General features: G+C 40.7%; 1 non-coding gene across 1 annotated transcript; it reads right to left on the reverse strand.

Annotated features, from left to right (window-relative positions):
- Window positions 1-15,040: 15,040 nt before the first annotated feature.
- Window positions 15,041-15,178, reverse strand: LOC119944955. The gene has a single exon (XR_005456094.1). It is a non-coding gene; the product is annotated as a small nucleolar RNA SNORA7 (small nucleolar RNA).
- Between the last annotated feature and the right edge of the window lie 1,063 nt (window positions 15,179-16,241).

The raw sequence follows: 16,241 nt of genomic DNA on the forward strand, positions 1-16,241 counted from the left end.
TTTCTTAAAAAAGTTCACTCTATGTTTCCCCACTCCTCAAAACCTCCCCCACATCAAATAGAACACCATACCTTGCGTCCTACTGTCTTACCTCTCTGATTTCATACTACAACCCAGCACGCTCACTTCAGTCCCCTAACACCAACCTACTCAGTACCTCAAGATCATCCATCTCACTGCTGTCCCCTTGTCCACTTCCTGCTTCTGGCCTGGCTCTCTCACTCCCTTTCTATCTGGTAGACCATCGTTCTTCCCATCTCCAAAGCCTTATTAAAATCTCATTTCTTCCAAGAGGGCTTCCCTGTCTAAGCCCTAATTTTCCCTACTCCCTCTCCCTTCTGCAGCACTCTTGAGTTTGGATTTGAACCCTGTAAGCACTTGATGTTCACCCCTCCCTCATCCCCACAGCACTCATGTACATATTCATAATTTATTTTAGCATCCGTCTCCCCATCAAGACTGTAAGTTTCTTGTGGACAGGGAACATGTCTACCAACTCTGTTATACTGTACCCTCCCAAGCGCTTAGTACAGTGCTCTGCACAATGGCACATATAACGAAAATGCACACTAATATTTTAAACCTCCTTTCCTTGTTTGAGCCAGTTCTATAGCCAGTCAAGCAAATTTATTGAGCATTTACTGTGTGCAGAGAACTGTTCTAAGTGCTTGGGAGAGTGCAGTATAACAATATAACTGACACATTCCCTGCCCACAATGATCTTACAATCTAGAGGGGAAGACAGACATCAATATAAATAAACAAATTACAAATATCTGCATAAGTACTGTGGGACTGGGGGGGCAATTGAATAAAGGGACTGAGGGTGATGCAGAAGGGAGTTGAAGAAAAGGAAAAGAGGGCTTAGTCAGGGAAGACCTCTTGGAGGAGGTGTCTTCAGTAAGGCTTTGAAGTGGGGAAGATTAATCTACTGTTGGATTCATTGGTGTTGGAAAACACCAGGATTAATCTCTCAAATATAATCTGTACTTCCAATATCTGAATCTGGGCATCCGAACAGAGTGCAGATCAATATTTTTCTTTGCCATTTGAAAGAGAAATGTTAGAAGGAGTATGAACCGATTTAGGAAAGACATAGAGATCAATCAATCAATCAATCAATCAATCGTATTTATTGAGCGCTTACTATGTGCAGAGCACTGTACTAAGCGCTTGGGAAGTACAAATTGGCATCACATAGAGACAGTCCCTGCCCAACAGTGGGCTCACAGTCTAAAAGGGGGAGACAGAGAACAGAACCAAACATACCAACAAGATAAAATAAGTAGGCTAGAAATGTACAAGTAAAATAAATAAATAAATAAATAAATAAATAGAGTAATAAATATGTGTATAGAGATGCTAAATAGAGATAATATAAATAGAGATGCTACTAAAACCTTCATGGTCCTTCAATACTATATCATACTCAACAGATCTCTACTAACAAAGGTTTAGAAAATGGCCAGATGCTTCGTTTTAGGTAGGGTACTCAGATGAACTACATGCAACGTATAGGAAAAAATAAAGAAAATATGAGTTGATCCAACCGTTTATTAATTGCCAATATCATTTTGAATCCAATGAACATTCCTTGTTAACTTGTATTTTTAAATTTAGTATTCATCGACTTGACCTTGTGCATGACAGATTGGCCTCAGACTCAAGGAAGTGGACCTGAATATAGCATTTCTATTTATGGTATTTGTTAAGTGCTTAATATGTGCCAGGCACTGTACTAAGCTCTGGAGTAAATACAAACAAATCGGGTTGGACACAGTCCCTGTCACACATGGGGCTCACAATCTCAATCCCCATTTCACAGATGAGGTAACTGAGGCATAGAGAAGTGAAATGACTTGCCCAAGGTCACCCCCCACTCCTCAAAGAACTCCAGTGGTTGTCCATCCAACTCGGCAACATACAAAAACTCCTCACCATTGGCGTTAAAGCATTCCAACACTTTGCCCCCTCCTACCTCACCTTGCTGTCCTCCTTCTACAATCCACCCCTCACACTTCACTCCTCTAATGCTAAATTTCTCACTGTGCCTTGACCTCAGCTATCTCGCCACTGACCCCATGCCCACGTCTTGCCTCTGTCCTGGAATGCCCTCCCGCCTCAAATCTAACAGATAGTTACTCTTCCCACCTGCAAAACCTTATTAAGGGCACATCTCCTCCATGAGGCCTTCCCTGACTAAGCATGCCCCCCCCTTTCCTCTTCTCCCACTCTCTTCTGGGTCACCCTGATTTTCTTCCTCTCTTCTTCCCCCGTCCCAGCCCCACTGTGCTTATGTACACATCTTTTTTTTTTATATTAACGTCTGCCTCTAGACTGAATGCTCGTTGTGGGCAGGGACTACTTCTGTTATATTGTACTCTCCCAAGCACTTAGTACGGTGCTCTGCACACAGTAAGTGCTCAACAAATATGATTGAATAACCGAATGAATGAATAATGGATAGAGCACAGACTTGGGAGTCAGAAAGACCTGGGTTCTACCACTTGTCTGCTGAGTGACCTCGGACAAGTCACTTAATTTATCTGTGCCTTAGATACCTCATCTGTAAAATGGGGATTAAGACTGTGAACCCCATTTGGGACAGGGCCTATGTCCATCCTGATAAGCTTTTCTCTCCCCCAGTGCTTAGTACAGTGAGGAGTACATAGTAAATGCTTAACAAATACCTTTAGGAAAATGTTCTGAAGGTAGGAGGGTATGTGAGACTGCACAGGAGGGAGGTCAGGGTGGGAAATACAGTGCTCTGCACACAGTAAGCGCTCTATAAATAGGGTTGAATGAATGAGATGTAAATTTGGAAATCATCCACATAGAGATAGTAGTTGAAATCGTGGGAGTGAGTGAGTTCTCCAGGGAACTAGGTGTAGATAGGGAATAGAAAGGACCTAGCACTGAACCTTGAGGAATTCCCACAGTTAGAATCTGGAAGGCAGAGTTGGGGCCTGTGAAAGAGACTGGGAAGGAGAAGCCATAGGGATAGGAGGAGAACCAAGAAAGGGCAGTGTCAGTGAAGGCAAGGTTAGATTAGGAAAAGGGCTGGTTCACAGTGTGGAAGGCAGCTGAAAGGTCGAGGAGGATTAGAATGTGCCCCGATTAGCCAATTCTTCCCAGCCTGTATCTGTAAAATGGGGATGAAGACTGTGAGCCCCACGTGGGACAATCTGATTATCTTGTATCTACCCCAGCGCTTAGAACAATGCTTGGCCCATAGTAAGCACTTAACAAATACCATTATTATTATTATTTTGCATTCCTCTCAATGTACCTTACTCCCTGCTATGTTGTCTTTACCTTCGACCTTATATTCATGCCTTCCTCACGTCCTGGAACTCCTCCTTCATATCCTCTCCCTATCTCCAAAGCCTCCAAGAGCCCTGGAGAAGAGTTTATGGGTGCTACACATCCTCAAAACCCCATTGTTCTGTAGATTCTGGGTATATGCTCCTTGTGTGTGAAATTGTTGATAAAATAGAACTGAAAATTTCTGTTAAGAACAATAGTCATATCTGGCTTAATTTTCTGCATACTGCAGTGAAAACTTTTTTTGGACGGAATTATCTAGATATTTGCCTCACTTCTGTACTTCAATTTGATGTGGAAATCCGTCCTTAAGCAGCACCATTGATGTATGCAAATGTTATAGCTCCCTTATCGCATACTCATCGCCTGTTAGCTATGAAGAGCAAATTAGTTTTTTTTTTTCCCTCAGTTTTAAGCCTGTGAATTAATTGGCACTTGTGAGAGTAAGGGATACATCGGCTTTGTCTATATTGGAAAGTGAAGAGGGAGATTGAGCAATTATTCGATGAATTGGATCAATGTAGACAAACAATCTGCATAATCAGGAACCTGAACTGAACATTCTCTTTTTCTTCACTAGCAGGTTTCTTGGACCGAATTATCCCAATAGTCCACTCAAATTTACATATGAAGACATAGCAATTTGGGACCGCCTTAACAGCATGCCTCACCACACAACTGTCATTGTCCTTAACATCAATTGGAGCCATGACCACACATCCTTCCATTATTAGAGATATTCTAATTTCTTCTTTAGAGAATGCTTACTTTGTTCTAGGACCATATTGAATACATGGGTAAGACATGAGCACTAGTTGGATCAATCAGTTCATAGCATTTATTGAGCAACTACAGTGTGTAGAGCACTGTACTAAGCACTTGAGAAAGTGCCAAAGAATTAGTAGACATGATCGTGCTCTCCAGGAGCTTACAATCTAGAAGACCTTATTATCCCTTTTACAAGTTCATTATCAAAGTTGGAATTTGAACTCACAGGCAGAACTCTGACAATTGGTAGAATGTTTGGCTGTTGTGAGATAAGGATTAACGGAATTGGAGACAGCATGCTATGTTGGGAAAGAAAGTTTGTCCTTTACTGCGTTTAATCTATTCATAACAGTGGTTTAAAAAAAAGAAAAAGAAATGTGCCCTCTCCTAAATAGAAACTGAAACTATTCTTGAAAATAGACAAGAAGTGAGGTTGACATATTTGGCCTGGATTCCTCAATGGAGCATCGTTGATATTTTAAATGTATTTAAAAAACAAATCTCAGTTCATATTACTCTAACTGGAATGAATATTGCTGAAATACGCTAGTAAAATTACTGCTTCTAATGCAGGTATACCATGTTTTGCAGACAGTGCTACAATTTCATATTTATGAAGTACTTTCTCTTTAAATTTAGACATGTGGCGATTATCATTTTAATGGTTCCTTAAAATTTTTAAGTAGATAAAGAATAGGTTTTATTTCATTGTTTTCTACAAGAAAAAATGCACTGTATTCCATCAACCTGGCCCATGATAGCTTCATATATAAGGCAAAATAAAATCACATGATAAAATGCCATTCTTTTCTCTTCTTCCTTGTCCGTTTAAACAGTAGTTAATTTTCTGTCCATATCATTAAGGTTATAAATAATCCCAAATTTCATATCAATAGCATTTGTTTAATCAATTTACAACCTGATATTCACGGTGTGAAACACAGTTGAAAATCTTGAGTTGTGATGGAAAGTTATTGAAAAATGCAGGTCCAAATGACTGTCAACTTTATTACAACAAAATGTCCCCCAAAAGTGTTTTCTGTTTATCAGAACAAATCCCTGTATGTTTTCACGTGGTGTCTATAATGTCTGTATGCTTATATGTACACACAGTTGTTAATCTGAAATGTACATAATTTAGCGGGTGAGTGATCATGTTAGAGCAAGTAATTAAAAATAACCAGTGAATTCTGAAATATCTTTTTCCTTCCAAAATAATTTGCTTGCTTCACTGATCTTCCTAAATAAAGATCTGGGTATGGAATCTGTTTACTTCGCACAACACACTGTTCCTCTTTCAGATTCCAAGCCATTGACCTAAAATTTTTCTGTGAAGAGAACCTATTCGTTCAATTTTCACAAGGTAAGTCATCCTAAAAAAAAAAAAAAAAATCTACAGGAATCCCACAGTCTTCAGATGAGAGCAGGAAAAACAGCTAGTGCCCTGAACTGATCTTGGCGAGTCATTTAACCTCTCTGAGCCTTGGTTTTTCTATCTGCCCCCTGCCTAATTCACAAGGATGTTGTGAGGATTACTGAGAGCTTGCAAACTCTTTGAGCTGCTTGGGAGGAGGGTGATAAATGGTATTATTTGCTGTATACCTCAGATTCTTTTTTAATGTGCTGCAGAGCTTAGACTTCCTGGGAGGCCTACATTTAGACTCCACTACTGTCCTGTAAATATATTCCTCCATATACGGTGTATATTTTCTTTGTTTATCACAGTAGTAACTGACTCCCAGCCCTACAGGAATTTCCTTTATTTGACTTTTCTTGGAAAATGATCAAATGGCCACCTCTCAAACAAACCCCATGAAATACCCTTCTTTCCAGTTGTATTCAGTGTTGTCATTCAGAATTTTTTTTGCCAAAAAAAAAAAAAAAAAGGCCAATCTCATCCGGGCCATGGAGCTTGAAGTAAGAAAGATGCTAGGGAAGAATCCTGGGTTCTGGAATGATATTTCTTGGTCTAAAATGAAGTTTTGATGGCTGCTCAGCGATTAGGCAAAGTTTATTTAATTATAAGAGGGACAAACGAATTAATTATACATGGAGCAGAGAAGCATGGGTATCTGGAAGCCATGATGCTTTCAAAACTTGGGGTTTTTTAACCTCTTCCGTCAATCAAGCTTCTCCCTCTGAGCACTTGCTAAAGAAGAAGAAATAATCAGACTTGCTATTACAGCAATCCCCAAATCACTGCAAATCTCATTTCTTTATTCGATTAATGCATGTATATCCTCTTTTCATTCAAAGTCGAATAAACCAACATAAAACAAGTCCTTCCCCCAACAAATTAGAATTAAACAAATTTTGTTAATAAGGAATAGTTACTGTAGAAATTCTGAAAACATTCAGGGCCGGGGGAGGTTCTGTTATCCCCTGCTGTGCAACGAAAGAAAGAAACAGGCCCTTGACTGTTTGGGCTTTCTGCCTCATTCTTTGGTTTTCAAGAAAATCACTCTTTCGTTACTCATTTCTTTTCCCCATGGTCAGGTTGGCTGTATCTCCAAACACTTGTAAGTACTGTATGTTCTGACATATCCTGAAGTCATGCATTAGCACCTTTTCATTCAGCAAAGGGTGAGAACAGATATCTTTTGGCAGCTGACAGCAGGGAACAGGCAGAGAGGAAGAGAAAGAAGCTGTAGGATTAGGACACTGTGGTGGGCCGGTGGCTAACATGGCTAGTGTGCCAGCTGTGAATAACCCTCCCCTCCACCCAACAGATGTCTCTCTGTCATTGTCATGTCCTCAAGCTATCCCAGTAAATGATTTGTGCATCGCAACTGAGTCACCAATGTGGCAATTGAACCCCTTCACAGCTCAGAATTGTTGATGTGTGCACTGAGAGGCCTGTGTATGTATTGTAGGGGTGGGAGGGGATGGGCGGAAGAAAGAGAGCACGGGAGATGGGAGAAAGAAAGCAAGGCGGGGGCTGGAGGTGGGGGGAGACAGAAAGATAGAGAAATGTCAAGGTTACCTTGTTTTGCCTGGAGACTCAAAGGGAGGGCATATTAACTGTTGGCTCCACTTGGTCTTTCGGATCTCTCAGAACAAAGCAGCCCCGTCCGATGGAGGCAGACAAACATATCGCTCTGAAAGATTAAAAAATGAAGAATGCAGTGATCTGTATTGTATATACGTTTTAGTCCACGGCAAGAATGTTAATAAATATACCGTGAGACCGCAAAGTTTGCCAATATAAATAATGTGGCATTTCAAAGTCTGTCAGTAAATGTAATTGAATTTTTCAATGTAAAAATATAGTTCGGTTATAAACTGGAGTCATGCTTGACATTAGTTGGGCATTAGGAGATATTAATTAGATACTGCTCACTTCTCCTCTCTGATTTCTTTATATTAAATGAATTATCAGAAAAGAGGACTTAGCAAGCATGCAATTTAGAGATTTTTATTCCTGAAAACAAGCTGCCTGGTAATTTTTAGTGGAGGAATAAATGCCTTTTCAAAACCCTTGTCAGTGCGCTGTCTTCAACATGCCCTTCTCAATATGAACACAATATGGAAAAGCTAATCCATTATAATACTTTGTAATGATAATAAGCTACAGTGAACAAGTAGCCTAGGGAAAAGATGGTAGTAGTCACCTTTAAACAGAAAGAGAAGAGCAAGTAATTGTACATTTTTACAGTAGGCTGATGACAACATTTCCTGTGACTTTGAACTTACTTCGACTGTCACTGTTCTGGCAAACATTCTGCATATCAATCAGACAGTTGTATTTCTTGCATGACATTTGCAGCATAATGTCGAAATTTGCTTATGCGATCTTTACATGTGGGCGTCCGGTTTCTCTCCAAATAGGTTTCAGGTTCACACCACAGAGGTCAAATTTAACCTCTGTTTGGGGCCGATGTGACCTTTAGAGATCTGATGAGTGCAGATTTCATTTCCCTTGGCTTTCTTTGGATCATTCTGTGGCACATGGCATTGTTGGCCTTGTTTTGTTGTTGCGGCAATTAATTGCTAGCATTGATCCTCATGGACTAGATTTTGGAAGGTTCTGACTCGTAGTCTCCATGGCAGATATGGTTCACTGCTAGATACTCATGTCCTAGTATTTGCCAGATTGTTGGTGATACCACAGAGAAACAGATAGACACCCAATTTGATTTGCATTCTTTTAATGTCTGGGAGGACTCCTTATTCTAACTACGATCCTTGTCTCCACTTAGATTTTAGGTGCAGTAGATGTCATTTAGAAGGCTGGGATCTCATTCTTAAACAGATTTCTGAATGCCCAAGTTCAGTATCTACTGATGTTATTAAAGGGAAAATGACTGACTTCCCCTATCATCATCTTTTTTTCACTCTCTACATTTTTAGTGCCCTGCATATTTAAATGCATATTATAACTAATAACACAATGCTTTATTTAAAAGTAAAATGTGCAAGCCTCTGTGGTCTGCCATTCCCACCACCTCACCCTCAAAGGGAGAAGAGGGTTGGAAATCCACTAGAGTTGCAGCTATGAAACATATCTCAGCACACTCGCTTTGACATTTGCATCAGGTATTTCGTTTTGCTTGTTTGTTTGTTTTCCATGAAGAAAAGAGAAGGAGAGGATGCACCATAGAAAATGTTCTTGGAATGGTCTTGGAGGAAGCCTCAGGGAAAAAAAGAAAACTTTAGATTAGGTAGAGGATTTTGGTTGTGAAGCAGAATAGCCCAGTTTAAAGGCCATAGGACAGGAAGCCAGGAGACCTGAATTCTAATCCCCGTTTCATCAAATGCCTGCTGTGTGATGTTGGGTAAGTCACAACATCTCTGTGCTTCAGTTTCCTCATTTATAAAATGGACATTAAATCTCCCCACTGAACTGTGAGCCACTTGAAGGACAACATCTTGTCTAATCCTTCCCTAGTGTCTGTCCACAGTGAACACTTAACAAATACCACAGTTATTTTTTGTGGGAGAAGTGATAACTTAATAATTTCACTGTACCCTGAGGAGCCAAAAAAGAGAGGCATCAGTTGGGATGCTGCCCTCACTTGACCCAAGGGAGAATAAGCTTTAGTCAGAAAATATATACACTGACCTCGCAATTGTACTGAGCAAAGCAAAGAATAATTGAGAGAAACTGAACCAGGAAGAAGATGAGACACGTTTCTTTAGGAATCAGAAGTTACACCTAACAGTCAGGATTTGAAAAAAAAAAACACATAAAAAAGCAGCTTAATGGTGTATATTATACTTAGTCAATGGTTAAATGGAGCAAAACACTTGCAGATTGGAAGATATTTCAAAAGAATATGACTGGATCAGAAAGGAGTGTTGTGCCTTTGGGGAAATGTCTTGCCACCCAAAAAAATAAAAAGAAAATAGAACCCCTCAGCAGAGGTCAGCCAGTCAATCGTATTCATTGAGCACTTACTATAGGCAGAGCACTGAACTAAGAGGTTGGGAGAGTACGGTATAACAGTATTGCAGATGGGTGTCATACATCAGCCAATGGTGTTTATTGAGCTCTCACTGTGTGCAAGCATTGTATTACGCATTTGGGAGAGTACAGTATAACAGACTTGGTAGACATTTGGTAGCATTTGGGAGAGTACAGTATAACAGACTTGGTAGACACAAGGAGCTTACAGTCATGGAAGGAAAAACAGCCAGTGGAGATGGTTCCTGCCACCCCTGTAGCTGAAATGTGTCTCCAGGGTGAGATAGACCCTCAGGCATATACATAGACATATCACCGAGTTCACCGTGGCTGAAGCCCAGGGGCTCTGGTGTAATGGAGTCCCCAGCAATCTTATAATGTGACACCCTCCACCCAGCTACATGAGTTTCTACCCTGCTGCAATCCCCATCCCAAACTGCTCTCTAGTGCTGCCAGATAGAGCCAGGTTACTCCCCAAACACCAAACTTTAGTATCCAAACTCCCTTCCTCCTTGTAACTGATATCTTTTGGGGGTACAGGAACCATGGTCCTCAGAGGGCAGAAGCCAGTCTTGAGTGGCAGCACTGGGCAACTCAGCTCAGAAAAATCACAGACTCAGCTTCAGTAAATCAGAAAGAGAAGGACATTCCAGAGCTACAGGGACAGAACTGGAGGCAGGAGATCACCTGTAAGCTCATTTTCGGCAGAGAATATGTCTACCAATTCTGTTATATTGTACTCTCCCAAGCGCTTAGTATAGTATTATGCACACAGTAAATATGATCTTCTAGACTGTGAGCCTGTTGTGGGAAGCGATTATCTCTGTTGCTGAATTGTACTTTCCAAGCGCTTAGTATTGTGCTCTGCACAAAGTAAGCACTCAATAAAGACGATTGAATGAATGAATGATCAACTGATTATCCTCATTTCCACTGCCCGTTCCAAAATTATGTGACTGCAAGGGAGCCGACCCAGAAAGCCCAGACCCTGTGGCCACCAAGCACTATAGCCATATCTATTAGCTAGCCCCATCAGTTAACATCAGCTAATCACCACAGTCATCAGCATTCAGTAGTTAATAGAAAAAAGATTCATCAATATTAGTGGCGGGAACAGAATAGTGGGGGCAGAGCCCATAAGACCTTCCTGGGTTAGAAGAGCAGCATGGGAGATGAGTGAGGGTAATAGACAACTAGGCTAGAAGAGTAGAATTGGAGCTCAGCGAGGGGACTAGACAACTGAGCTGGAAGAGAGGCATGGAGGATTCAGCGAGGTGAATGGAGTAGGCTCAGTGAAGATGGAGGGAATGGCTCCAGTGTCACCCTACCTAGTGTGATGTAAGGATATCACACGTCACAAAGGGCCCTCACAAAAATCCATCAGGCCCAGGCTCACAGGAGTGACTAACAAGGCTCTGGTTGCAAGTGTATCCATTTTGATACCAGCTCCACTGCTCCTGATCACCTATTTTAAAAGTCTTTGTGGAATCAAATGTTGCTTCTTACCATTTTAAGGAGACGAGAAGGCAGGTCTATTCACCTCTAAGATCCTTAGGTTCCTAATTTACACTTTCACAATTTCCCATAAGGACACCTCATATAGTTTACATCCTAAACACAAGTCATATGTATGCTCTTATCAAGCCCTTTTTTCTGTTTAGCTCTTTCCTCTAACCGTTTGTCCACGATTCAAGTGAGTTCCCACACTTCTGTTATATCCTGAACATACATTATATGTATGCTTTTATCGAGTCCTTTTTTCTGTTTAACTCTTTCCTCCAACCATTTTTCCATGACTCCAGTGAGTTCCCACGCTTCTGTGTCTCACAAGTTTCACTGGTGTTTTAAGTCAATTGCAAGACCCAAGAGCCTCTCTCAAGAACTCTGGGTGCTTCTTGGGGGTAATTTGTGAACTCTGGAGCTTGAGAAGCTAAATTGAATTTTGTACAGTGTCATATGAGATTTTACCTGAGCCTTCATGAAAGAAAACAAATGAGTTGAAATACTTGTGCCTAGAAAGCCACTTCTGAACTGTCTAAACAGTACTACAAAGAGGTATTTTACTTGAAATCATCCGTACCCTATTACCACTTTCATCTGTTTGGCAATCACCCAAGCAGTCAGAATACCTTACACACCTGTAGTGCTCAGGAAATCTATTTTGTTTTTGAATAACATTCACATTTGACCCAAATTCACATTGCAAGGTTTATGTGGATTAAATAACCTTTGTAAAGTCATGGCTATAATGCCCATATCCTCCCACAGACCAGCTTGTACAGCCTAAAGAAATGAGAGAGGCCACTAGATCTGAAAAGGAATCATCAGTGTTTGAGTATAATCCCAGGATACTGAAAGAATCATCCAAATTTGGGAGGGAGAAGGGTCAGTGGAGGAGGAATGAATTTACAGAGGAGAAAGCAACTGTTTCAAATGAAATCTCTTGAAAACCTAAGAGGAAAAAAAAGGGTCAGCATGATAAATGGGAAAAAATTATATGCATGGATTCATTTCACCTGAATAAATTTTCCCATCCCTAATAATGCACTGAACACAGTTTAATGCCCCTTGGAAATCCTCTAGACTGTAGGCTCCTTATGGGCAGGGAACGTGTCTCCTAACTCTCCCAAGTACTTAGTACAGTGCTCTGCACACATTTAGCACACCATAAATACCGCTGATTGATTGATTGGAAATGTTTAACCCTATATTCATTTGTAGAAGTTTTAAAGTGTTTGGGTCCTAATATATACAGTACACAATCTCTGGGTGCAGGTTCAATACAAAATCAAGTGCAATTATCACTTGGATTCTTCGAAATGTTTTCTTGAAGTTAGCCTTTCTTAATGAGCAAACCCTGAAGACACATCTGGAGGTTTTGAATAAAACCATTTTCACAAAGATATCCTGTGATAAGCACGTAATACACTGGTCTGTAAACAGTAACCACTCAATAAATACCACTGATTAATTGAGTAGTAACAACATTCTACTTCTGTTGTCCTGGAGAAAGCAGAATCATTCAACTTCGGACAATGGAAGTTTGAATTCCAACTCTGCTTCTGATTCTTGAGAGGTTCCCGATAAATCCCTTAACATTCTGGGCACCGGTTTTCTCATCTGGAAAATGGAGCGCTCAGTGGGTCACTTGAGGAGAGATGACCTTTTTTCATTGAGCTGTGATTCTCATGAATTTCACCTGGAATGGAAAAAGTTCCCTAATTGGGTAAAAAATAGGTGGTGGGATTGTGAGAGGTGATAATATAGTTGTGTTGCTGAAGGGTGCCCCAGAGGGTCACTTTAGTGATCGTTGTATAGGGCACTGTTGTGACAGCTGAGAAAATACCATTCTGGTAGGTGACCTTTGCCCAGAAACCCAATTCCTACCCATTCAAACTGTTCCATCCTTAAAGAACCTGTCCCAACATATCTTCTGAGCACACTCAATTCCTCGTGCCCATATTTATGAATGTCTCTACATTGAACAGGGCACAGATAATAATGATTTCTGGGCTATCTTATTTCTAAACGTAACTCTGACTTTTTAAATATAAAACAAAACCTTACTGTAGAAAGGGAATACTGATTAAAGCCGCAATATGCTCTTCTGTGGGGAGGTTTTAATAAAATAGTATCAGTGGCAAAATGTAAATAAAAAAAGCAAATTGCTTCATTCATCATGTATTTTAAGCAGTTAAAATGAATGAACTCTCCTTTGAGAAAACATCTGACTAAGCAAAATAATGGTTATGCGTGTGTGAAAATGTTTAATGAACTTACTGGTTAAAATGCTACGGTTATTTTAGAGCCCATTACTGTGTGTTTTAAATTAACTGAGGCTACCCTGCGGAAATTTTTTTCCCCCTTTCGGGTTTTAATGTACCAAAATACCTGACCTTAGTAACATACGTAGGGGCAAAGAACTAAGATAAGGTCAGGAATGCTGACCATACAGGCAAGCTAAGAGCCCGCAAGTGAGTAAGTTAGCGCTCATGAATCTTTTCTCCATAATCATTTGTCTGGTGTCAGTTCAAAGGCAGAGAATTTGCCAAAGATCAAACACATTTTTTCTTTAAACAGCTCATATTGTAAATAATCTAGCTGCTATTCATTTTTCTGTTTCTTCTTGGCCTGAAACATACATATTTACTATTCTAGCAGTGTTCCAGTTATACCTTTAGGATGACGAATATGTTCTGTTTGTCCGTACAATGAGATTATTTCAAATCGTATGAAATCCTTTTGTGGAGGCAAGAGAAGTAATTCATTTACTGCAACAATGAATAAGTACCCAAAGCCTGACCATTCCAAACACTCAAACATTTAACTGGAGGCTAATGACAATCCACGATTCTCCTGATAATCTGGTTCAAAAGGACCAGTCTACTCACTCTTTTGTACTCTCCCAAGCACTTAGTACAGTGTCCTGCACTTAACTCTGCACCCGATGATACCAGATTCAGTTAGTATCACTTGGTTCTGAGATCGTTTGCTATTAATTAATTAACCTCTCATCAACCCATCCTATTCTCCCTTCTGAATGTCTTCAGACCCCCAAGCACTTTGACGCTCACACTCCCAGAGTACTTAGATGTACATATTCTTGCACATAAGTATAAGACTGTCGACTGTAAGTTCCTTGTGGGCAAGGAATGTGTCTACCAACAATGTTATACTGTACTCTTCCAAGTACTTGGAACTGTGCTCTGCACACAGTATGTGCTCAGTAAATGTAACTGTTCGGGTGATTGATATTCTGGTACTATATTGCTTAGCCTATATGAAATTGATTTTATAGTCTATCTTCTCTACACTGTAAGCTCCCTGAGGGTAGGGATCATGTCTACCACTCCATAGTATGGTATTCTCCCAGTTGCTTAGTACAGACTGTGGGCTTATTATGGGCAGGGAACATGCCTACCAAATCTGTTATATTGTACTCTCCCAAGCACTTAGTACACTGCACTGTACACAATAGGCACTGAAATATGATTGATTGATTGTTCTACATACAGTAAGTGCTCAATAAATACCATTTATTGTCTTGTTTTATGACCAGACAGAGGGGCAGCATGGCTCAGTGGAAAGAGCGCGGGCTTTGGAGTCAGAGGTCATGGGTTCAAATCCCGGCTCCGCCACTTGTCAGCTGTGTGACTTTAGGCAAATCACCTAACTTTCCTGGGCCTCAGTTACTTCATCTGTAAAATGGTGATTGAGACTGTGAGCCCCCTCTGGGACAACCTGATCACCTTGTAACCTCCCCAGGGCTTACAACAGTGCTTTGCACATAGTAAGCACTTCATAAATGCCATCATTATTACTATTATTATGCTGTCAAAACGGTTCCAACCCAGGGCGACTCCATAGACACATCTCTCCCAGAGACCCCTACCTCCATCTGCAATCGTTCTGGTAGTGTATCCTTAGAGTTTTCTTGGTAAAAATACAGAAGGGCATTACCACTGTCTTCTTCCATGCAGTAAACTTGAATCTCCACCCTCCACTCTCTCCCATGTCGCTGCTGCCCAGCTCAGGTGAGTTTTGACTTGCAGCATATTGCCTTCCACTCACTAGCCACTGCCCAAGCTGGGAATGGAATAAGTATGCCTCTGCTTGACTCTCCCTCTCATAGCCGAGACTGGTAGAGTATGGGAAACTCTCCAGGCATGATCCTGAGCGGGGGTGATTAATTGTGCAGGGGAGCTTATAACCAGAACCACTTCATCATAATTGGTTCTGCTCTTTCAGTGCTTCCTTTCCGCCTTATGAGCTGTGAACCCTACATCCTGCTAGGACTAACCATCTAGGTACTATCCTTTTTCTGGCTGAAACTTTATTAACAGTATATTTGATAAGCAAAACTTCTGAGACTAGGCAAAGCTTCCCCAAATTTGTTCAAAGAAGCGATGCTTAAATCAGACATTTATTTCATGCTAGCGTTGTTCAATGATCTTATGGTTCAGAAAATCACAGATAAATGTGAATAAGAACACTAATTTTAACATAGAGGTTGCCTTCCCAAGCGGTTAGTACAGTGCTCTGCACACAGATAAATAGTACTGAATGAATGAATGAATGAATAATAGGTCCTCTATTGGAGAGAGATGATGAATTTGCTTCCTCAGTTAGGGATTATCTCCGAATTTCCATTCTGCTAGCATAGTCCTAAGTTTATTAACTCTTTTTGTTTTTGTTTTCAATGGTATTAACTGAGCAGTTACTATGTACCAGGCATTGTACTAAGCACTTGGGTAGATACAAGTTTATCAGTTGGGCACAATCCCTCTCCCACATAGAACTCACAGTCTATCTTAATCCCCATTTTTCAGATAAGGTAACTGAGGCACATTGAAGTTAAGTGTCTTGCCCATGGTCACACAGCAGACAAGTGCAGCATGGCTCAGTGGAAAAAGCCCGGGCTTGGGAGTCAGAGGTCGTGGGTTCTAATCCTGACTCCACCACTTGTCAGCTGTGTGACCTTGGGCAAATCACTTAACTTCTCTGAGCCTCAGTTACCTCATCTGTAAAATGGGGATGAAGACTGTGAGCCCCCCGTGGGACAAGCTGATCACTTTGTAATCTCCCCAGCGCTTAGAACAGTGCTTTGCACATAGTAAGCGCTTAATAAATGTCATCATTATAAGTGGTGGAGTTGGTATTAGAACCTAGATCCTGTGAGTGGCAGACCCATGTTCTTTTCACTAGGCCATGCCTTTTCTCAATATTAAGATACATCCATACTGAA

Source organism: Tachyglossus aculeatus, chromosome 23 (genome assembly GCF_015852505.1).
Source record: "Tachyglossus aculeatus isolate mTacAcu1 chromosome 23, mTacAcu1.pri, whole genome shotgun sequence".
Lineage (NCBI taxonomy): Eukaryota > Metazoa > Chordata > Mammalia > Monotremata > Tachyglossidae > Tachyglossus > Tachyglossus aculeatus.